Below are 24,716 nucleotides of genomic sequence, written 5' to 3'. Positions count from 1 at the left end.
CACAGTGGGGGCGGAGTTTCATCGTGGGCCCACCTGCAACAAAGTCATATTAACCAAGTTTACACGACCCCAGACTCACTCCAAAAGCACTGCAGTGTGTCCATAGACTGAGTGCGTCCAGGAAGCGCCCCAGCATCAAGCAGCACAGCACAGATGATCCGGGCAGGAAGTCAGACACAGAAACGGCAGAGAAACGGTCAATTTTCAAAATAGAATACCCGTTACAGACTTCCAATCGTATATCAACAATAAACACAGTTAAATCAGACAAAAAAGAAACATTTTTACTATGTACCCAATTTAATCCTAGTAGAAGCACAAAAAGCAAGCACTAATCAACAATCAACAAAATCTAAACATGTCGGCAAAGTCCGTCAGGTAAAACGCTCTTATTCTGAAATGCTCCCTGTGGTAGTTGGTAGAAAGCGATCCACAGAGAGCTTTGAAGAATGTAGTAGAAACACCATCCAACCATCCAACCATCCATCGTCAACCGCTTATCCTGTGTACAGGAGGGTAGTAGAAACACAAAAAGGACAATTTAAAACAAGTCATTAACGTGGCGCAGGCTACACGCTTGCTGTTGAAATGCTTCTGAGAGGCTTCCAGTGGAAGTTGATGCCGTAAATAAACTGCTACGCACACGCAGCCTACGTCTGTTCCTCAGAATTCCCATGATGCATGAGGGTGTTTTGTTAAAATGTGCTAATAAGTTTGCCATTTGTTTGAAATACAAATGTTGCTTTATGATTTATGTTTATTAAAACGTGTCTCCTTAGAATCTAGTCTGTTTCTTGGTAATTGTCATTGTTGTGGTGGTTTACCATTGAAACCATGAGTGAAGGGACTGTTTCACTTGATAAGAGGTGCTGAATTCTCCCGGTACATCTTATCGTTATATATCGTTGTTGTTTCTTCAAGTCCACTATAATCAGCTGAGCTGAACTTCATAGTCCACATAGTGGGCTCTCTACCAATGTGGGCCCTGGGTCGGCCGCCCCCATGCAACCTCTGCTTGTGACTCCTGCCCTTTAGCAGCTTCATTGGCTCCCAGTTAAATACCGCATTGATTTCAAGACTCTGCTCCTGACCTTCAAGGCCATTCACAACCTCGCTGTATCTCACTGACCTCTTTCATATCAACAAACCCACCCATACTCTTAGGTCTTCTGCTTCTATTCACTTCACTGTACCTCTTTCTCGTTTGACCACGATGGGGTCTAGAGCCTTCAGCTGCTCTGCCCCTCATCCCCGGAACACCAGACATCCGTAACATCGACCCATTTCCATTTTTAAATCCCGCCTGAAAACACATCTTTTTAAACTGGCCCACGTGATCACTATTTATCAGGTCACAGCAATCTTTGTTTCCAGTTGTTTGTGTACCCTGATTTTATGCACTGTAATTATAGTTAATAATTAATTTGATCAATTTATTGCTATACTGTTTTATTATGTTTTGTGAGGTGACCATGAGTGTTCTGAAAGGCACCTATAAATAAAATGTATTTTTATTGCTATTTTTGTAATATATCCCTAAAGTCTTCAGTAGCTAAGAACTTGAAACAACATTGGCAGGTGACAGTAATGAAGTCACAACTGAATTAATATAGCTCACAGAACCACCTACTATGCTGCAGAACTCTGTCAAAGATGACGATGTTCATGTTGCTGATGAGTAAGGATTACTTTTTATTTTTTTTCTCTGTTCCTCTGGGGTGCCCAGAGGATCACAATTTTCAAAATGAGACGCTCAGTTCCTTCATTGCAACTGGACAAGGTCTTCGTGCACTGTGGCATCTTTTGTGTGAGCCCCTTAGGTCAAAGAGACATCTGTTGGCTTATCTAAATTGGCTTGTCCCTGGAACAAGATTTCTATCAACCGTCACCTCTGCCATAAATAAAGGTGAGCTTCAGTTTGTGTCACTTTAGAGGAATTATGATTCCTGATTATGATTCATTAAGCAGTGTGTATAGTCCTTTTCCCTAATGTTGGATTTCTTCCAAAAGTCTTGTTTTAGTTTTATTCAATGCAGTCAGCTGAGCTGTGGTCACTCTTTTCTTCCTGATAGGAGTAGGAGGTATAGCAGCCTCAGGGCCCTGGCCCAGTACATTCAGCACAGGAGAGTTTATAAAGATGAGAAAAACTGATCGGTTTGCCTAAAACCCTATTATTTGGACAAGCCCTTGTCAAACCAAGGCTGTAAAGCCAGTTTAACAGCATTAGTTCTTTGTTTTGCTTTACCCATTGGTGTTTCATGGTCTTTGCGGCAGATAACCTTTCTTGCTGACATTTGTGGGGCAACCACATGGTCGTCGCAACACATTTTAAGACTCACTGACTTGAATCTAACAGTCCCTTATTAAATGAGTAAGTGCCGGTGTTGATCCTTTTTTAAGGTTCTCTGTGGAACATTGTATGACTGGTTCCCTATTTTTCTTTGTCTCGTGCACATGCAATACACATTCCTGCCAATGGTTTCACACTATTCCAATGATCTGCAGGTAGCTGTAGTGGGCCAAGAAACACAGCAATACAGCAGGCAAGAAGGCTGCTGCTGTTCTTGTGCCTCTCAGTCCTTGAACTATGGGACACCTTCCCCTTTGATTGTTCATTGGAAGCAGTTTGATTATTTGCTGTTGTTTGTAAACTCAAAGACCAAACAAGACATCTTATTACAGAAGAAAAATAATGCAATAAACTTCACTACATTTCCTCATTGAGACATTAAGAGCAATTATTATCCAATCAGCAGCTTACAACCTTCTCTAAGGCACTGTATAACATCCTGTGCTCTTGCGTGGGATTGAAGGTGGGGTATGTGGTGTGCGAGATGCGCATAATTAGAAGAAACAGGTGAAAAGGGGAAACCATTAGTCACTTGCTGCCACAAACAAAGAATCTGGTGTTTATTTTTGTACCATGTTTTTGAAAATGATACTTCATAGAAGCAGTGGGAAAGAAACACTCACATTGAAGTGCTGATAAACTTCAATATACAGTATACCACATAACTGGGAGCAACAACTATAGTGGCCACTTAAGCAACAATGCCAGGCTGTGTTTGAATATGAAGCACTGCCAATCTTTTCAAGCAGAACGTATGAGAACTGCTGAAAAGGGCAATACAATTCTGTAATTACGTTCAATTTCTGTAAATAAATGTAATGCTAAGTGCAAGCCAAAACAGTGAATTGTTTATTATTTGTGTCTGCCCTCTACTATGAGCAGACACAATGGTATAGTTTGTCATAAACATTTTAATCGTAATATTTTTTATGGCAGTTATCCAGAGTGAGTTTCCTCCCCAATCTAAAATCCATCTCATGCTGAACAAGTCAAAAAGTTCCATGGGAAATAATGTCCAGTACCAAGGCATTTCGCTATTGTTCATGATTATCTTAACATTTGCCAACATGCTCGATGATTCAACTGCATGTAGTATAGAAATATGTACTCAGAAATGGAATTAAGACTTTGAAATTAAAATAATGAGTTTTAGGTGTGAACACTCACTTCAGGTGAACCAACCAAAAGTAACTATCCATTACAATCAATAACTACCACCCATAGGCAGCAGCAGATCCTTGAAATTTTCCTTAAAGTTGTTTTACTAGGTCTGTACTGCAGAAATTCTCACTTCTTGCTTGTTTTGCTTGCTTTTTGCCACCAGTCTGTCTTTGGCACTATGTCATGGCAGTATGGGATCATTATGCTTCTGCATGATTCAGCAATCCAAGCTGAAAGATGGAATTTATTTTTGATCAAGTGTCTTTGTGGGTCTCAGCTCATTGCTATTCAGAACTGGTAAGGTTTAAAGAAAAGTTCCCAAAACTAACATGGGTACCGTTTAAAAATGTGTATATGCCAGGATGGAGAGCACACAATGCCATGATTCTGAGGGTGACTGCTCTATGATTTGTCTCTGATATGCTGGAAACACAAGGGAGTTAATTTGGACAATACACTGAAGAAAACCCCAAATTTGCTATGTAAAAGAGAGGCTTTTGTGGTAAATTGAAGTAATACTTTTCAGTACTTTTCAATTGCTTCAAGTCATGAACAATTACTAGTAACAGTGTGTTACCTTTATTCTCAGAAGAAGGACAGTTGACATGTTAATTTAATTATTATTTGAGAAATGTGAAGGTTGTTCCAAGAATGTGTGGTCTTTGTTCCCTGGGATTATGCCATTAAACAGTTCAGCGACGTATTTAACTACTACTGAGTAACAAATTATTTTATTTTATTTTACATTATGGCATTATTGTAAATGTGTGGTATTTTCTTGTAAAAAATAATAAAATAAAAAGCTACAATGTTTCTCGCCAAAATACATATAGGTCTAACAAGTTAAATGCATTTCTTTCCCAATAAGACCTTTTAAACTAATATTTTAAATTTTGCATTGTTGAAGCACTTACTTTCAAAGCTACAGTATTGTGGTTACAGACATGGATGGATAAGGTAAAGGAAAATATAGGCTCTTCAGTGAAATACAGTACCTTTTTGGATATTTATAGGGTGATGATTCTAGATATATCATCTCTGTTTTCCATAAGTGTGAATATGGACCCTGTTCATTCTTTTTTACATAACTGTCCTAATTAAAATTTGTCAAATGGAAATGATGCCGAGAAAATTACTTTGATTTACAATGTTCAGGAATTTGGACTTTCCCACTGTTATTTTCATAAGTAATAGACATAGTTGATACAAGTGATCACTTTTGAGGACATAGTTAGTTTTCTTTTGAAATGAAGTCCAACAAATCTCATTAAAATGAAAGATCTTCACAAAAGCAAATGGGAAATATAATAATGTACAGCGTGTTTGTCACAGCATATGATGATTCTGATTAGACTTTATGCTCTGATGGCAATGCAGATTTTTTTTGTATTAAGATTGCAATGGAAGTATTGCCTTTTTAACATAGCCCCTTCTCAAACATTAGCTTTGCTAATATATAGGCTGATTGATAATCTCCTGAAGTATAATAAATAGATTTTAAATGCAAACATTACAATATTCTTCACTTCTTGCTTCAGTTGGTAGTACATCAGTATGTAAAAAGAATCATGGATAAATCCACTGCATTTTTTCCTTGTAATCCAGGAATAGCAAATAAACCCTTTAAACACTTTTGGTTAAAAGGTTAAATTGGTTGTTCATCTATATATGAGGAAAGTATTATTCCATATTTACTCCCCACTCAATATCCTCTCTGTATAATTATTACTGTGTTTTATCATGGCAATTAAATTTTACTTATTTGTATTGATTACATGTAGCTAGCTGTTTCCATTGGAAATTGTTAAAAATAATGTAATACTATAGGAAGTTACATAAACAGCACCTTTTTTTTTTTTACACCACACAAATTATTTTTTGTAAACTGTACTCTTGATTTCCTCAGATGAAGTTTTGATCCAGACCTAAGTGGAATGCCTCTATATCACCCATGACAGTGTGTGCTGGGTTGCACAGTGGTAGCACTTAAAAGTGTACAGTGTCACAGTTTGGGTGAAGCTCCCCTACAGGGTTGCCGTGGCACGCATAAAGTATCCTTCAGTCCTGCTCCAGCTGTTATGTTCTGCCATGGTGCGGCAACGGGTTTTGGGCCCAGATGCAGAGGAGTCATTGTTAATGGTGTTTATTTAAAGGAACGGTAAAAACTTACAGTTAAGGCAAAGTTGGCTGTCCAGAACAAACAAGGTAATCCATACAAAAACAGGTGAAATCCAGAAACCAGGAAGTGACAAAGTAATCCAAATGTCACAAGGGAAACCAGAGGAATAATCCCAACACAAGTAACTAATGATGAAACACTGGTAGTAACACTGGTGAATAGTCATGAGCAATGATCATCCACTAAGTGAAAGGAGAAGCCCAACTAAATACACCAGGAGGGGTAAACATAATGACAAACAGGTGAAATCACTCATAAAATCAACAACTACAAAGTAAACCAGGAAATTCAGAAACTTAAAACACCAACCCTCTAGAACTGTAACACCAGTCTCATAAAATCCAGTATGCTGTTATCTTTTCTGCCACCATGAATCACAAAGTAGCACCCTCATACTACTCTTATTTGTCAAAACAAAGAAAAGTCAGGTATAATTCCATTATTTCATGCAGAGTACAAGCTAACATACATGGTTATCTCAGCCAGTAACATGTTGTTTTAGATGGAATTTTTTATTAAAGAACATTAACGCATAACAGAAAAATACATTGGGTTATGCTATAGTTTTTAGAATGGGATTGGTGTTTAAGGGATAGTGGGGTACAGTATGTCAGAAGTGAGATTGTTCAGTAGCTTTATTTTCTACAGTGTTACTATATACATTAGCTAGTGAAACTAGATAATAATGGTGTTAGATTAGATTTGCTGTCATTTACAGTGGGAGAAACTTGCAATGATCACAGATTAACAGGTAGTAACTATTTATCTATTTCTTACTTGCATTAGTTTGTTTGAATATGTTAATGAGATCAACTAAATTATGAATTCAGCAGCATTAAAACCCAGTCGATATAGCCGATCACACAACTATTATTAATCTGTATTTATGTTGATTTTGTCAGATGACGATTATGTAATAATTATTTGATTACCACCGCGGTGCAGCAGCTTGGATGACATTTGAGCTGCGATTAAATCACAGGTTATATCTTCCTCGTTTGGTTGTCTGACAACAGAAAAATATGTAATTGACTAATTGAGAATAGTGGTCTGTTTGCCGGGAAACAGTCCCCTGATTTGGATCATGTAAATGGTTCATTCTAACCTACAGTATACATACTTTGTCTACGAGTCGGTCTGAGCACGAGGAACCATTGACGGTGCTTCTCTCTGGAGTTAAAGACAACCTTCTATGTCTCTAAATTTATCTCATTTATTCTGTCACACAGCTATTGTCAGTAGCCTGTATTTAGTCTGCCTTCACATATGGTATACAAAAAAGAAAGAAAAGGGCTGCAGGCTATGTGTCACAATGACATTGGATCTGAACTCCTGCACATCTGAATCTGAACTGTTTGACAACAAAACAATAAAGGTTAATGACAACAGCTATACTGTGTGGAGAAATTCACATAAAAGTTACCAGTGACCATCAGTGTGCGTCATGGTGCCTTATGAGCAGATATCGGAGGATGCTGAGAAAATACTGGGTATTGAGGTACAAGCTCTGGTTAAAGTGAAGTCATTCCTCAAACTATCCACCAGACCTTCCCTACAGGCAGCAGTTACCATTTACAAGTCAAAAGGATAACGGTGTGAATGTTTGTTTTTCTCTGACAGTGCCGACGCTCGCTTGTGGTTTCCCCATGAATACATAATGTTTTATATTTCCTTGACTTTTGCATCACATTTAAGGAAGTCAAATAAAGCTGATATTTAGGACATTTAGGTTATCCAAAGTTTAACTGAGCTTTGAACTAAGCAACCAGACATAGTCTGGAGTGACCATGAGTACAGCACAGTTAAACAATAACATTCACAGCGACACGCTGAATGGAGACTGGTGATTGCTACACACCTACCGTGACAGGGCTCACAGGGCTTTTTTCTGTTCCTCAGTTTTTTAAAGATGTAGGTGCCTACAGTGTACTCTACAATCTAAATGCAGCGTGATGTGGCATCACATACCAAGCAACAGTCTGTTTACCTGTGCAAAACTGTGTGTTAGATGAGCACCCCCTACTGACATTGGATTATAACACATGCTAAGCCACGGCACAAATGTGCTGCGGCCGCATCAAAGGTACACACATTTCGCAATAGGGTGGGACACTTTAAAGCCCTACCAATGTACCTTATATGTTTTTTCCTTTCAGCAGTGTGCAAATCTCTCCAACACTAAAAGTCTCTGCTGTGGCATTTAAAAACTTTGACTGAATCCTGTGTTCTCTTTGTGTTCTAAAGCCGTTGTACTGTGGCCTACATACTGATTCTTGAGATTTAAAACCTCCCAAAAGTATGCTGCAAGTGTCCCAGTGGGAAATGTGACACTGTTTACAAGAATGCTCCAGATATTTTATTGAACAACTATTATTTCAATCAGGGTTCTTATCCAGTACAAACAAACTGAAGATAACGTTTTTCAGTGAAAGATGCCTTAGAACTAGAAGAGCCCAACCATGATTGCGTTCTGTTTTAATGTGAACCTTAATGTGCTTGGGTTATTTGTCTAATCTTGGGGCATTTGAGTCTAACTTTCTGAATGTGAAGAAGTTGTTGCCAAAGTTTGCTACACAAGAGCCACGAAACGAAGGCACACAGCTCGCAGCCACTGATTGATAATTAATTTAAGAACCAACTTGTACCCAAATGTTTTAAGATAAGTTTCCATTTCAGAACAGATTGTCATGCAGTTACATAAAACTGGAAGTGCATAAATCTGGATGTAAAAAATATATGATTTCACAAATCAGTCATTATACACTATTGATTGACTTGCTCCAGAATGTTTGGTTTCTCTTGTTTGTCTCTTTTTCTAGTTTTATGCCTCAAGGGCCATACTGTAGTATTTCAGTATTTCTGTTATTTACATGTTCACAGGGAAACTGTCATAAGTTCTCTTTGAAATTAGTCTTAACTATATCTCCATCTCTTCATTGTCTTGGTAAACTGAGGCCAACTGGGCCTTTGATGTTTCTGCCTGCGAGGCTCCGTTATTGTAATGAAACTGTATTGCATTGTCTCAGCACCAAATGTTTGGCATGACGGAACACAATACTAATTCCAACTGAGGCTTGCCTGCTTCCGATGGTTTCAAAGCTGCCGGTGCTTTTTGTTTCCCAAGGGAGTTGCAGGCACTCCCTCACAGCTTTCATGCCCATCAATTATTTAGCGCCTGTTGCCTTTAGGGAGCTCCTGAGAAATTATGATGAGGAATGCAATCAGGAGACAGGAAATGTACATTTCTAAATCTATATTTTTCACGGTAAATATCATAGTTAATATTTCTTGATCGAGAGTTGGAAGATTTATTGAAATGCACATAAAAATGCACAATCACAAAAAGCACTTTGGTAGTTAAGGGAGGCCTTTGAAAGGATTACAAAAGGCACTCTGTTTATAGTGGGTAAATACCCATGTGATGTTGAAATGTTTCCCCTATTCTCCCTGTCTGCGCTGAATCCTTTATTATGAATAAGCATGAATGTTTTAAGACTGATAACTAGTTCAACATTCAGCCAAACAGGAACATTGTTTTTGTTTCTCATTGAAATTTTATAAGAGGACTAAAGGATCTTAAAGGAGGAGTCTTTAATGGACTATATGGATTAAATTGAAACAGCAAATAACCTTTTAGAGTACAATTTAGGACATTCCTCCCAGGGTATGACTGCAGTGTACAATACCAGAATGTTCTTTCTGTTTACAACATAATAAAAACGAGAATCCGAAAGGGCATCAATGAAACAGTGCCATGAGGGTCGGGAGAATGCATCCTAGAACTCCCGTAGTAGTCTTGCTAAAGGTAAGGAAGATGATAGCATAATGTGTGATATGTGAGTCTCAAACCCCAACAATATAACAAGGTGGAGTCAAAAATTAAATTCAAGTTTAATCATAGAAAAAGAATTCAGGTAACTTAACAATGTTTCTGTTGAGCAAGATGCTAAAATATTTCAGATGAAAATATACGGTACTTTTTGATGAAAACCCTTCAAATCATAATGTATCAGTATGTGAGTAGTAGTATTTGAATGCTTTGCTTTTCTCCTTGAGTTTTGCAAGAATGTACAATGTACAACAACAAAGTGAAATATAGAACTGAGTAACTGTCTTTTAAAAACATGTTCCCATTTCCCTATAACAGAATACATTGTATATGTGCAAGTAGCTTTTTATAAATTGTCATGTATTCTTTTATTTCCTCTTTTTCCTTTTACCCTTTGTCACAGCCCAGCTCTTAGGCTGCAACAAAGATGGGAGCCAAGACGAGCTTGCATGGAAAAAGTATTTTTTTAATTTTAAGATTTAACAAAGATAATAACGTGTGTATCAGTCATGTCAGTGTGTGGGTGGGTGCGTGAAACGTCAGTAAGAACACAAAAGCAATCAACAGTTGCACCCGGAATGAGAGAGAGACAGCAAAGACAAAAAGGTGGTATGCTTTATAGCTCCCAACCACTCAGGCCCAGGTGTAACTCATGCCGCTGATGACGACCTCCCGGAACCACATCCTGTGCCTGGGAGGGGTCGTGGGGTCAAGACAAGTATTTTGTATATTTAAAAATCAGAAATTTGCCTCAAAAAGCTTTACAATGTGTACAGCACACTATCCTTACACCCTCCAAACTACTGTTACAAAGTCAGGTCAGTGGGAAGTCCTACTCCTGCAGCTTTGCTGATTTGTACTACATTGTAAAGTGCAGCCAGCCACTTCATAGTGTGTAGAGGGAGAAGCTGACAGAAACCAACATTTTTCTTTGCATTGTCCCTACTATCATTAAGCCTGTTTTCTGAAATACACTTTAAATTCAACAAGCACCACATACAACTTAATTTACCATTTGACCAGTAACACAAAAACTAAATAGCAGTTGCAAATTAAAGGAATAAGATGTGCAGTGTGCAGTGGATGGTGTGATTTAAGCAAAATTATGGCAGCATATTTAGTTGCCACAAGAAATGAAAACATGCCAATGTAGCAGTACATTAGGTACAGCACTTATCCAGCTTCTGTCACGAGCATTTGGTGAATGTATACAGGCTTATTTATGCTCTTATGTTGTAGTCAGGAAATATACATGTGTTATTGAGAGAAATGTGTAGAGCCAAGCTTTTGTAAAAAGCTTTTGTTTTACAGTAGCCAAAAGAAAGGCATTTTGTAGTCCGTAACATTGGCACTTGCTGGTGTTGTGAGTGAAATAACCAGCATTGTAGTAATTCTCCAACCTCGGCAAACGTAGTACATTCAGAACAACTTTCATTAAAGAATCTGATATTTATGCTGCAGTAAGTTAAGTTTGATGGTATGGCTCTGTTCTGGGATCTCCCTTGACTTCGTTGCCTGCCTGAACTAACGCTATGCTTGATTTCATACATGATCCCATCATGTCATCAATTGATGCACACAAAGGCAGGAGAGGATATGTGAACTAGCAGCCCCCATGAGTGCCAGTTTAGAAGACATTTGACAGCTTGCACTCATATTAGGCTTACATTTTTCTTAAAGAGGTCATATTATGCTTTTTCGCTTTTCCCCCTCTCCTTTATTGAGTTATACTTTTTTTTTTAGGTTTGCAACGTGAAAAAGCCCAAGGTCCACCCCAAACAAAATGTGTGTCATAATGCTCACCTAGCAACTACTCTGACACGCCCTCAAATACACTGGTGGAAAAACACTGAACTGCAGCACACAGTAACAATACTTGTGCCTGCTGCCTCTCCTCTCCCTTCCAAACATTAGCTATCCTCCAGGTAGTCAATAGACATACAGTTGTTACTGTGATGTAGAGACAGAGCTCAGTTAAAACTTTATGTATGAAAGATAGATTTGTTACAAATTAATAACTCACCAGTCAAACTTTTGCTCCAGTCCATGTTGCTAAGCTGGTAAGGGGATATACAGCTGAACCTAAGCCTTGTTTACCAGCTTCTCACGACCTGCCCTACTCTGCTTCTGATTTGCAAGTAGTCCTTAACTAGGAACTGCACATGTACAACTCCCAACAAAGATCTGCATCACTCCATCACTAAAACGAAGCGTTCAACACACAGGGTGAAAAGAGGTGCTGCAGCAATGTGCAGTATGACAAAAATTAGGTGTTTTTTGAAAATGAAACCTATTCTGGTACAACCCCTAAATAAAGTTTTGAACTTGAAAATGAGCATAATATGACCTCTTTAACCGATGAACATGTTAATAATCAATAATGATTAATAACTAATATGAGACAAAATGCACCCCTGTTTCTCAGTTTAAGTTTAATTTAAACATTTCTAGTCACACTAGGCACATTAGTTATGTGGAACATTCATTCATGAAGCACAAATAATTTAAACTCGACCAGCAGGCCCCCGCATACCTGTTCAAGTTTTCAGCTAGGTTGTCTGCTGTATGTCTCGTGTGGCCTCGGATAGCAGGACAGCTGTTTTCATACACCAGTCAATGTATTCAATTCAATTCAATTCAATTTTATTTATATAGCGCCAAATCACAACAACAGTTATCTCACAGCGCTTTTCATAAAAGAGCAGGTCTAGACCGTACTCTATGATGCTATTTACAGAAGCCCAACAGTTCCCACCAAGAGCAAGCACTAGGCGACAGAGGCAAGGAAAAACTTCCTTTTAAGAGGCAGAAACCTCGAGCAGAACCATGGCTCAGGGTGGGCGGCCATCTGCCTCGACCGGTTGGGGGTGAAGGAGAGAGAGAGAGAGAGAGAGCAAGAGAGAGGGAGGGGAGGGAGGCAGCCTACACAATATACACACAGAGGTACAGACAGTGAAGGTGATGTTGCTATAGACTAAATGAAAAATGGTACAGATATTTACAATAGCGTTAATGGTAACAATCGTAATGTTAATGATTATAATAACAATAATAACAATAAGACTAGCAACAATAGTCGTTGCAGCAGAGGGTGTCGAGCAGGAACACGGGGGCAGCAGGTGACCCGCAACCACAGATCCAGACTCCACAGCTCCAGAGCCAGAAAACCTGCAGGAAGTGATAGGAGAGAAGACAGAGACGAGAAAGCACAAGACTACCAGAAAGGGGAGAAGTTGTGTTAGTAACATGCAATAATGGGATGAGGTTGCATACAGAGGGAGAGAAAGTAGAGGAGAGAGGAGCTCAGTGCATCATGGGAAATCCCCCGGCAGTCTAGGCCTATAGCAGCATAACTAAGGGATGGTTCAGGACTCACCTGAGCCAGCCCTAACTATAAGCTTTATCAAAGAGGAAAGTCTTAAGCCTACTCTTAAATGTGGAGATGGTGTCTGCCTCCTGAACCCAAACTGGAACCTGGTTCCACAGGAGAGGAGCTTGATAGCTGAACGCTCTGGCTCCTAGTCTACTTTTGGAGACTCTAGGAACCACAAGTAACCCTGCATTCTGGGAGCGCAGTGCTCTGGTGGGGTAGTAAGGTACTATGAGCTCTTTAAGATAAGATGGTGCCTGACCATTAAGAGCTTTGTAGGTAAGAAGAATGATTTTAAATTCTATTCTGGATTTTACTGGAAGCCAATGCAAAGAAGCTAAAACAGGAGAAATGTGATCTCTTTTCCTGGTTCCTGTCAGAACACGTGCTGCAGCATTCTGGATCAGCTGAAGAGTCTTAATGGACTTTTTTGAGCAGCCTGATAATAAGGAATTGCAGTAATCCAGCCTAGAAGTAACAAATGCATGGACTAGTTTTTCTGCATCATTTTTAGACAGGATGTTCCTGATTTTCGCAATATTACGTAGGTGAAAAAAGGCGGTCCTCGAAATTTGCTTAATGTGAGACTTAAACGACATGTCCTGATCAAAGATAACTCCAAGATTCCTCACAGTGGTGCTGGAGGCCAGGGCGATCCATCCAGGGAAACTATATCTTTAGATAATGCGTCACGGAGGTGCTTAGGCCCCAGAGCAATAACTTCAGTTTTATCTGAGTTTAACATTAGAAAATTACAGGTCATCCAGGTTTTAACATCCTGAAGGCACATTTGAAGTTTAGCTAACTGATGAGTTTCATCTGGTTTGATCGATAGATATAACTGAGTATCATCTGCATAACAATGAAAGCTTATGGAATGTTTCCTGATAATATTGCCTAAAGGAAGCATATATAAAGTGAAGAGGATTGGTCCAAGGACAGATCCTTGAGGAACTCCATGACTAACTTATCGTTAACATGTACAAACTGAAATCGATCTGATAAATAGGACTTAAACCAGCTTAGAGCGGTTCCTTTAATGCCAATGAAATATTCCAGTCTCTGCAATAGGATCTGATGGTCAATGGTATCAAATGCAGCACTAAGATCTAATAAAACCAGTACAGAGACAAGTCCTTTGTCTGATGCAATAAGGAGGTCGTTAGTAATTTTCACTAGTGCTGTCTCTGTGCTATGATGAGCTCTAAATCCTGACTGAAAATCCTCAAATAAACTATTGCTCTGTAGAAAGTCACACAGCTGTTTAGCAACTGCTTTCTCCAGAACCTTAGAGAGAAATGGAAGGTTAGATATAGGTCTATAGTTGGCTAAAACATCCGGATCAAGTTTGGGCTTTTTCAGAAGAGGTTTAATTACAGCTACTTTAAAGTACTGTGGTACATAGCCTGTTGATAAAGATAGATTGATCATATCTAGTATAGAGGTGCTGACTAAGGGTAAAACATATTTAAGCAGCCTAGTCGGGATGGGGTCTAAGAGGCAGGTTGATGGTTTAGATGAAGAAATTATTGAAGTTAGTTGGTAAAGATTGAGGGAAGCAAAACAGTCTAAACATGTATCTGGTTCTACAGCTGTTTCTAAGGTTCCTGAGTTAAGAGATAAGTCGGTGCCAGTTGAGGGCAGGTCTTGGTGAATTTTGTCTCTAATAGCTAGAATTTTATCATTAAAGAAGCTCATGAAATCGTAACTACTGAGAGCTATGGGAATACTTGGCTCAATAGAGCTGTGACTCTCTGTCAGCCTGGCTACAGTGCTGAAAAGAAACTTTGGGTTGTTCCTATTTTCCTCTATTAATGACGAGTAGTACGCTGCTCTAGCATTACGGAGGGCCTTCCTATAAGTTTTAAGACTATCATGCCAAATTAAACGAGAATTTTCCACTTTGGTGGAACGCCAATTCCTCTCAAGTTTCCGCGATATTTGCTTTAATTTGCGAGTTTCAGTATTATACCATGGAGCTAACCGTCTTTGTTTTAGTATTTTCTTTTTTAGAGGGGCTACAGAGTCGAGTGTCATTCGCAGCGAGCCTGCAGCACTATCAACAAGATGATCGATTTGGGAGGGACTGAAATTAGCATAGGAGTCCTCCGTTACTTTGTGACTAGATAATGTATTTAGAGCTGATGGAATCGCATCCTTAAATTTAGCTATAGCACTATCAGACAGACATCTTGTATAGAAATTTTTGCCCAATGGCGAGTAGTTCAGCAATGCAAACTCAAAAGTTATCAAACAGTGGTCGGACAAAGAGGGATTCTGTGGGAACACCACTAAATGTTCAATTTCAATACCATACACCAAAACAAGGTCGAGGGTGTGGTTAAAACAGTGAGTCGGTTCATGAACACTCTGAGAGAAGCCAATGGAATCTAACAGAGAGATAAACGCAGTACTAAAGCTGTCATTCTCAACATCCACATGAATATTAAAATCCCCTACAATAATAACTTTGTCCATTTTAAGGACTAAAGTTGACAAAAACTCTGCAAATTCAGATAAGAATTCAGAATACGGGCCAGGTGCTCGGTACACTATAACGAAGAGAATTGGTTGCAGTGATTTCCAACTTGGGCGCGAAAGACTAAGAACAAGACTTTCAAATGAGTTATAGATTGGTTTAGGTTTAGAGCTGATTAATAGGCTAGAGTCGAAGATAGCTGCAACTCCACCTCCTCGGCCTGTGCCTCGAGGAATGTGAGTATTAATATGACTGGGAAGGGTGGATTCATTTAGGCTAGCATATTCTCAATCACCCAGCCAGGTTTCAGTAAGACAAAATAAATCAATATCATAATCTGATATTAGTTCATTTACTAGTACACCTTTAGAAGAGAGAGATCTGATGTTTAAGAGTCCACATTTAACTCTCCTATTAGTTTGCACTATTGCTCTTGTGGTTTTAATTTTTATGAGGTTTTTATGCACAGCTCCTCTTCTGTTTACCTTTTTAAATAATTTCGATGGTCGGGGGACAGACACCGTCACTATAGGATTTTCACTAAGTAACTCCTGAAATGGAGGAGCAGAGAAGTGCGTAGGGTTTTGGGTGGGTAACTGCTGAAAAAGAAGGGCAGAGAAGTGTGTTAAACTGTGACTCTGCCTCCTGGTCTCAACTCTGGGTTGTCATGGATTTGGTCCACTAATAAACTTGGCCAGATTTCTAGAAATGAGAGCTGCTCCTTCCCAAGTGGGATGGATGCCGTCTCTCCGAGTCAGACCAGGTCTTCCCCAGAAAGTCTGCCAATGATCAACAAAGCCCACATCGTTTAGTTAGTTAGTCAGTTAGTGGCACATAACTGTGACGTAATGTTAAAACAGTCCAACAGTCAGTCTCACCTTGTCAGCTGAAAGTATCTGCACCTTCAGCTCATCTTTCTTTTCATTATACTGCTTCTCAACACTTCTAGCAATGCCATAGCCTGGTCAGTGTTGTTCAGAAGCTCAAAAAATCCCTTCACTTACGTTTTTAGACTTCATGTCCTTTTACTCCATAAAACAAAGCCTCTTAGTTATCGCCTCGGCATGCACATCACTACAGCCTCTTTAACACCGATAAACTGTTCCATTTTATGCTTGCAACTGTGGGGAGCTGAATTTTCAGTTGGTACAAAATTGACGTTGTACTGGGTCTGTATTTTAAAGGGTAATGTCTGTATTTTACAGCCTATACCTTATCTATGTATACATGTTTTGTGTGTATGTGACTAATTGGGACAACATCTTTGACATTGGTCCAGTGTTCAGCAAGTGCTGCAGTCGGCAGCAGCAAGACAGGTCTGCAGACTTGCAGGCAATCGTCCCCCGTCAAAGTACGTCAACTAAAGTGCTTGTTTTTGCCACTGACAGGCTCAGATTGTAGTGTCTGATTCCTACAGATGGATCTTCGCTATAATGGCTTATGCATATATTTATAACACGATATAATGTGTCCAGAAGACCTGTTGCCGATTAACATCATGTAAGAAGAGGCTCAGATGTCACAGATGAATGGCGAGCCTATGGACAGGCCCTAACAGATGCAGTGGACAATTAAAGACAACCACTTCACAAAACGTAACCTATTAAAAGACATTTTAAAGTAATTGAATGGGAATACTGTTAGCTAGCGCTAACTGCCTTCACTTTTCCAGCAGTTGCGGAAACAACAAACTGTGACCTACACTGCACATGTTCTGCCTGACGGACAACTTACGAAGTAACTTAAATATTTTCCTCCGCTAGCTTTCACCGTCACGTTCTCCCCGTTGTGCCACTCGCTCTCTCTCTTTTGCTGGCACATACACTTGATTTGCACACACAGGACACACAGGGAGCCAAAACAGCGATGAGAGTTTCTGCACAGTGTGCTGGTGAAAATCAATAGTGTCGTAAAAGCATGGTTTTGGCTGCAGTGTAACGTTAGCAAAATTAGTAACGGAGTAATGTTAATAAGTTGCGTGTCATTACTACCTAACTTGTTGAGGAATGAGAACAGCAGGTTGAAGCTAAACTGGTGTCCTGTACACATACAGTAACTTACATCCTGATAGTTAAGTTAAATTATATTTCAGTGTCCAGAGGAGTCTGACAACTGGTTGTTAAAGGAAGGACGCTGGTGACCAGGAGGAGCTGAGGCTACTAAAGTAAATCAGGGACGTAAACTAGTCCTTTTAAGCAATTGTGGAGACATTTCTTTTGGATTTTAATGTGCAAACGAAATGCTTAGTAATTATCCAGAATTTACACCGGAAAAAAAATGCATCAAGATGGATCGCTGCCCTCTGAATTGTAATCAAATGGAATTGTATCAGGGCCTGTCCATAGGCTCGCCCTTCATCTGTGACAACATCTGAGCCTCCTCTTACATGATGTTATAAATTCGGCAACAGGTCTTCTCTTGAGCGATCTCTCACCACCCTGAGAATGAGTGTCCTTGATGTAATTATGTTGTGTAATTCATACAGATTGTTCATGAAGTGAAGAAACATAAATAAAAGTTGTTTTCCTGCGCAAAATGTGTGTCACTTTACTTAAAGCTAACAATTACGTGTTATAAGGTCTTATAATTAGTTCATATGGTATTATGTCCACCTGTAATATATTATACAGGGATAGATATTTTAACACTTTACTTAAAGCAAACAAAGACATGCTATATAACATTAAACATTACTATAAGCTATTATTCCATTTTATATCACTAATTCTAAATGGTGACTAAAGGGTATTTATAACGAGGCAGAGTCGGTGGTTATAATGTGTTATGGAACGTGGTCGGAGATTCTGGGCGCACAGTGATATAAACTGGTATTACTATTAGTTATAAAACATTAAATCAAAAGGTCATAATACGTTATGAACTTTGCTATAACGCCTAATGCATGTTTATAAGTGATCATAACAACTGTTATAATGTCTTATGGACGTATTATATCGTGTTATAAATATATACATAAGTCATTATAGCGATGACCTTCATAGAAAGTGTTACCGATCCTTTTTATTTGACCAGAAACATTTGCCAGATTGCTCTAATCAAAACCAATGGTTTATCATTGGCATTCCTAACTCATATGAAAACCCACATATCCTGGATTTCACAAAGAAAGGATAGACTCCATCTCAATGCAGTGAGAGCAAAGGGCAAAGGTGAAGAACTCAAAAGGACCAATGCAATGACACGAAAGAGAGAGCTCCAGAAAGTGTGTGTTTGTGTGCGTAGGCGTTTGCACATTTAGCCTAGTGTGAGCCCAGTGGTAATTTAGCAGTTCTCAGCAGGTTATCTTCAGGGAAGAGCTTATATGGGCAGAGGGTTGCTACGTGTGTGTCTGTTTGTGTGTGTGTGTGCTTGGCAGAGTTTCATTTCATAGTGAGAGTTCTGCTGACCTTGGCATACTCAAGTTTTCATCCCAGCGGCGTCTCATCCCCTTCTTCTCCTTCTCTTTCTCCTTTGCCTCTCACCCTTACTCCACCCAAATTCCCTTCCAGGACAGTGCTATTCTTGTGAAGAAGAGCCAAACTGAAATGATCCAGAAAAAAGGCGCCAGCATCTCTATCTTTCACCAGAAATATTCGACATAAGGCTGTGATTAAAACAGATCGCAAAGTGGTAAGGACTGCTTCACACCAATAGTAAGTCTAGATGCAATCATTAAGATGACTCTGGCTGTTTGACTTTTCCTGTCATCCTCATTTCTGCTGGCTCATACCTTTCAGGGTAAACCATGCCCGAGATCTCATTATTTCAAAACATTGCTGTCAAAAAGGCAGACATGCAGTGAATGGCAGATTGAGGTTTTCTGTACGTGTTGTTTTTCTCTTCAGGTCAAACACAGTCTTATCAAATATAATCTAAATAATTAACTATAAAAGTTAAGAATTTGAATTTTAAGTATTTATAAATGAGTACACATACTAATAGCTGCATCATTTATTATATAAATTTATAGATTTAGAAAACATTTTTTTCTAACAAAAGTTAAACATTTCACAGTGAGTGTAAATTGTTTCAACATTGAAAATGATGAAGGGGAGTTTTGAGTGCTGTTACACAGAGGCATATTTCTAGTGTATAAAGTGCTTCGGGTTGATAGCAGTGGAAGTCACCCAGTGCTGCCGTGAGTCTTCCTATGGGAAAAAAACTGGCTAAGCAATTCAATTGAAATGACAACAAGTGCCTGTTGCGTTGTTTGTAAAACACCTGACAGTCTATGTACCTGTATATACAAAGTGTGTACAAAATATCCATGAGACTCGTTTCTTTCTCTCGATATGGACACACATTTTCATCAATGTAATGTTTTAACATATAATCTTTTTGGCTAATCCAGTGAAATAGCTGACAAATCAAGGTATTTCATCCTGTAAATCCAGTATCATCTTCTAAATCTTCTGTAACATTGGTCTAATGGAAAATGGAAAGAGATATTAAAGATAATTACACAACAGGAAAATATGTAGGCCCTACTGACTGACAAAGTAAGTCATCATATCACCCAACTCCAGGCCATTTTCATTTACTAATTTCCTGTAAAAATTACTATACCAGTCACTGGGCTGATGGGTTCACTAATGATTTGGAAGCTACCAACTGTGCGGTGTGGATTGTGGTACTGAATACTAGGACTACATCTGTGATTTTTGCAAATAGAAGCTACTGTATGTTTCTGGGATCTACATACCATCCTCTTCAAAAGTATTGAATGTTATTTAAATTTTTTAAAAGGCCTTTATGGATTCCTGCAGGACATTATCTCTTAATAAATCAATAAACTCACTGAAATCTGCAAGCTTATTTTATATTGCACAATGTTAATAATGCTGTCTGTCCCTGCGTAAGCAGGAAAGCATGGATAGGAGTTATATAAAGTCTGGGATTTACATTTATGTTTTTTTTACGCATCCAGCTGATGATTATCCAATGTGACATAGAATATAAGAAGTGGATGACACAAGCTTCTTGCACGCTGACATTCCAAATATAAACATAAGTCATAATTGCGTGTCCTTACAGAAGTGTTCTCTTTTTGTGTTTCAGGCTGAATCTGTGTAGGCACCTATTGGCTCTCCTGGCAGAAACCAGACATGTTCTTTGCCTCCCTTCCTGCATGGTAAGTTAATCTTTTGTGTCTCTATTAGAATGAATAAATGTGTTCCTTGGGGCTTCATGAAAGACTTGTTATAGAGTTTGGTGTGTTGGCTATGAATATCCTTAGTGCTATGAACAGACGCAGGTCAAAGAGTATCAGACACTACCTGCTTAAAAGAAAAGCTATTCTGGAAAGAATGCCTTTCATTTAAGGAAATGGATGTGGAAACCTAGATAACAGTCAAATATGATAAGATGACTCTTGTCTTCCTCTTCTTGTTTATCTAAATGTTTTGTAAGCACTTTGGATACTACAGGAACTGTGACATGATTGAAAGAGCTCCTGGCATCCTTGCAGTATGTCAGATTCCCTCGTGAAGATGCTAGTTATATACAAACTCACCCGCAGGTGCATTGATAGCGGATGAAACTGTGGGTGGCTTTTCAAAATAGGACAGAAGAACACACTGTTCTATTCACATAAAGCTTTTTTGAATCTGGTGACAGTCAGAGCAGATTTAAAAATAACATTGCTTTTGACTTCTCTTCATCAAGTCATCATTATGAAACGATGTGATAAAGAACTAATGAGTTTTAGCATCGAGGCTCTGATGCGCTACTCTACACCCCTCTTGAAGGTTTTCAGTCTAGTATTTAGGGCAGCCATACACTATTTTCCATTTAGTTTTTTTGTCATTCTGCGGCATCAAAAATATGGTTGCAGAAGTAGCAAGTAGTAATTCTGTTGCACCTAATATACAACAAAAGTTGTAGAATTATTGTTGCACAATCATACTAGTTAGTGTTCTTGAGGTAGGGTTACCTCAGTTACATTTTGGTGACACATTTTAGAAACGTTACATTACAGGGTACATTGCACACAGTGAAGCAAAATCTCTATTTGTTGTTTAAGAGCGGTCTCAAAATGGAGGTACACTTGCGGCCTTAGGACTAAACATGGGTATACAAGAGTTTGTCAGGGTGATTGCAGCCCAAGGGCACAAATCCAGAATCATTAAAGCTCTTGTATCAATCCCTGTCATTGTGCTTAACATGATAAGAGCAGCTCACAGTTCCATGTCAACAGCTGTGCCCATTTAGCACACCCAAATTGTACAGGCGAGATTATAGGGGAGGACATGGAGCAGTGGAACGGTAAGCAGTGGAGCATGATGTTGCCAATTATTGCAGAATCTTTTGTTTAATACTGTTTTAAACAGTACAAGTGTTAACTACATTTATATTGTTTTTATTAAAGACGAGCAGGTTGTTTTATTTTAATTGCCAATATGACTAATCAAAGACAGGGTGGAAATGTTGCCTGAGGTTTATGGGGATATAGTAAAAACCTGATAGCTCTGGGGAGAGTGACAAAATGGAAGCAGACGGTGCTGTTACTCGCCTGCAGTTACTGGTATTGTGATGACAGTAAAAATGATCTATACCAACTGTAGATTTTCAGACAGCTTGTGAGTCTTCGCGGACATATGAAATGATGAGTGTGGGACACAGAATGGAGGTGCAAACAGAAGTTTTATTTTCCACCTTTCAAAGAAAATCACATTTGAAATATTATTTGTGCTGTTGCTATTATCTTTGACATGGTCAAGTTAGATTAGTGAAAGGCAAAAGAGTGAACGGTCAACAATATGGCTCAAATGCCAAAAAAATAGTTTTTGATCTTCAAGAGAGACTTTTATGTGTCATGTTGCGGAGTGAATCAATGCGCTGCGCGCAGCTCCATGTTGAGTGGTACATAGTATGTGGCGGTCAGTGTTGATATTGTGGCGTGTTGTGTCACCGCAAATAAATCAATGAAAGGGAAACACTGAAGTGTGGTGCAGATTCTAGAGACTGTCTTTATGTCATCTTAGTTCTGATAGTGAGTTAGTCAAAATCGCCTTAATATTGTCGCATGAAAAACCAATCGCTGATCATCCCTTCAATTGTTGATAGGTAATCCAATCGGAACAAGCCTAGTTGGATTGTTCAGGTTGGATTGTTTTAATTAATCAATGTAGTTCCCATTGCTATAAACATAATACGTACTTACAACTTTAGATCTAACAATATTCAATTACATACCCTTATTTTCTGTAGTTGCTTGCATTTGTAACCATCTTCCATGGTTTTCTATGGTTGAGTCTTATTGACAAACGCTGGATAACAGAGCTGTGTTGTGCTGCAGAATCAGCTATTATACTTTAGTAAGGGTGCAGACAAGATAACAGATGGGAATCAGTTCTTGCCTGCCTACAGCTTTACTGCAGTTATTTAAGCGTATTAAAAGGTTGCAGATTCCTGTTCCAAGAGACAACTGAGTTAGACTGTCACGTGATGGAATTTTTTCAGGGGAATGTGAAATTCAATGTGAAAGCAAAGAGAAGGTACCATGTGATTAATATTCACAGTTATCCTCTCAAACTAAATAATGACAGGCTGAAGTGGTGCATTTTGGATGCCCTATATTAGTTGTCTACCTTTTGTCATCCAGAGCAGAAAAAAAATCGGCTTGGTATGGCTGATTAGGTCCAGTTTAAGTCTCTTTTTCAAGAGGAGGTGAGGTAATCAATACTGACAATGGTTTCTAAATGGGTGGTGTGTGATTCACTTTGTAAAATGATCAAAGACCCCATACCGGGCTTGGCTGTCCCTGTCTGAGAAGTACTTGTTTTACATTTCCTACAGCATTTCACTTAAGTGTCCCTGTTGTTCCATGATGCATAATGCAACTTGTTTTTCTGTCTCTGAATTGGCACACATGCCTTTCTGCACTCAATGAAGACAGAGAACTTACATTTTTCTTTGAGATAGGTTTACTGAAGCCCTGGCCACAACAAGGCAGCAGCAAGATACAGGCAGGTGTTGTAATCCTGTTGAAGAAAACAAGTTTTTGCTTTTTTTTCATCAAAGTGGATTTAATATTTCTGCACTTGGTGAAGACAATACAATAAAAAACATCATCGGAACCTTCATAATTCATTTTTTGCCAAAAGATCACAGGCAGAAATAAGTATTGCTACATTTTTCAATATGAACACGCAGGCACAGAAAAATATTTGTTACATTTAACATGTTTTAATACATCTAAAGCATTGGGGCCTGCCTTAAAGTCTTTCTCTCTCTACACATCATCATCACTTTATAACTTCAGTCCCACCAGGGGCCCAGCAGCAGCTGTAGAGCATACGTTGCCACATGAGAAGCTCTTCCAGAGAAGTGACAATCAGCAGCATCTTGCCATGGGGTGAGAATGTGGCAAAGCATGAAAGGATGCATTAGATGGTATGCAGATCAACAGGAAGCCTAAAGAGGGTTAGACTTTACATTGACACCTAGCTGTAAGCAGCAAAGATGATTGTGGCATGAGAGATGGAGATAGGGAGAGGGGCCAGAGGCCAGAAAATTATGTGAAAAGACGCTGACTCAGAAATATCCATGTCAACATCCTCACCTTTTAAAGTTTAGTAATTTAGATGCCTGTTCTTTTAGCAGTGAAAGTGGATATTTAGCTTTAAACATTTTATTTTGGGTTGATATGTTTATCAGTTGTTTTGTATATCAACAGCCAGCTCATAACAATGTTTGCCAAAACGGATTTAACACATTAAAGTTTGTTGAGAGCAAGTTTGAGCCATTGACAGCTGTTCTCAGAGGTAACTTAGGAGTGAATGTGCGAGAGAAGTGATTATCGATCCCATCGATCTGACATGGCGTAGTTCACGGCTCATGATTGCTGTTGTTTTCTCTCAGATGTTGCTCCTGGTGCTGGTGCTGCAGTGTCTTTCTGTGCCACTAACGGAGTGTAGCAGAACTGTCTTGCCTGTTGGGTTGGATGTCAATGTGTAGATACCAAGAAACGCATAAATTTGAGCTCCGTTGATAACAGAGTGGAGCCAAGTTGTGACAAGATTGGGGCGTTGTGAGAACAAAATAAATCATTGCAGAGAGTTGCAGCTGACAAACATGATGCATTCTTAGTTGGAACTTTTGAAATCATCCACTGAGACACATTTTAACTGTATTTCTGTTATCACTGCATGACTCATCTAAGACATTATAACGTCTCTTCCTCAGATTGTGGCAGACTAGCTCAAGCTTTGCATCCTAGTGTTTTCATACTGCATCAATTTTAGTTAGAATTGGAAAATGATAGATTGTAGGCCATTTGTCATGAGTAATCTGTGATACTTTTATCACGGACTAGTTCAGCTATCTCCAAGTCCCTCCTCTGTCTTT

At 38.9% G+C, this 24,716-nt stretch overlaps 1 protein-coding gene across 8 annotated transcripts in view; it reads left to right on the top strand.

Moving 5' to 3' along the window:
* The window catches only part of lingo2 (leucine rich repeat and Ig domain containing 2), a 237,541-nt gene that overhangs the window by 36,766 nt on the left and 176,059 nt on the right, over positions 1-24,716 (top strand). For 5 of the 8 annotated variants that reach the window (XR_005442040.1, XR_005442042.1, XR_005442041.1 and 2 more), the window contains 2 exons: positions 18,878-18,998; positions 20,427-20,499. The gene's annotated coding sequence lies outside the window, so the exon portion shown is untranslated. Of the gene's footprint in view, positions 1-18,877; positions 19,022-20,426; positions 20,500-24,716 lie in introns of all 8 variants that reach the window. The other 3 variants (XM_038700257.1, XM_038700258.1, XM_038700256.1) reach the window with 2 other exon arrangements.

Source organism: Micropterus salmoides, unplaced genomic scaffold, assembly GCF_014851395.1.
Source record: "Micropterus salmoides isolate LMB-PRFRI ecotype aquatic unplaced genomic scaffold, ASM1485139v1 Ms_hic_scaffold_5, whole genome shotgun sequence".
In the NCBI taxonomy this organism is placed as follows: domain Eukaryota; kingdom Metazoa; phylum Chordata; class Actinopteri; order Centrarchiformes; family Centrarchidae; genus Micropterus; species Micropterus salmoides.
The sequence above is the reverse complement of the archived record's forward strand: the minus strand, read 5'-3'. Positions and strand labels throughout refer to the sequence as shown.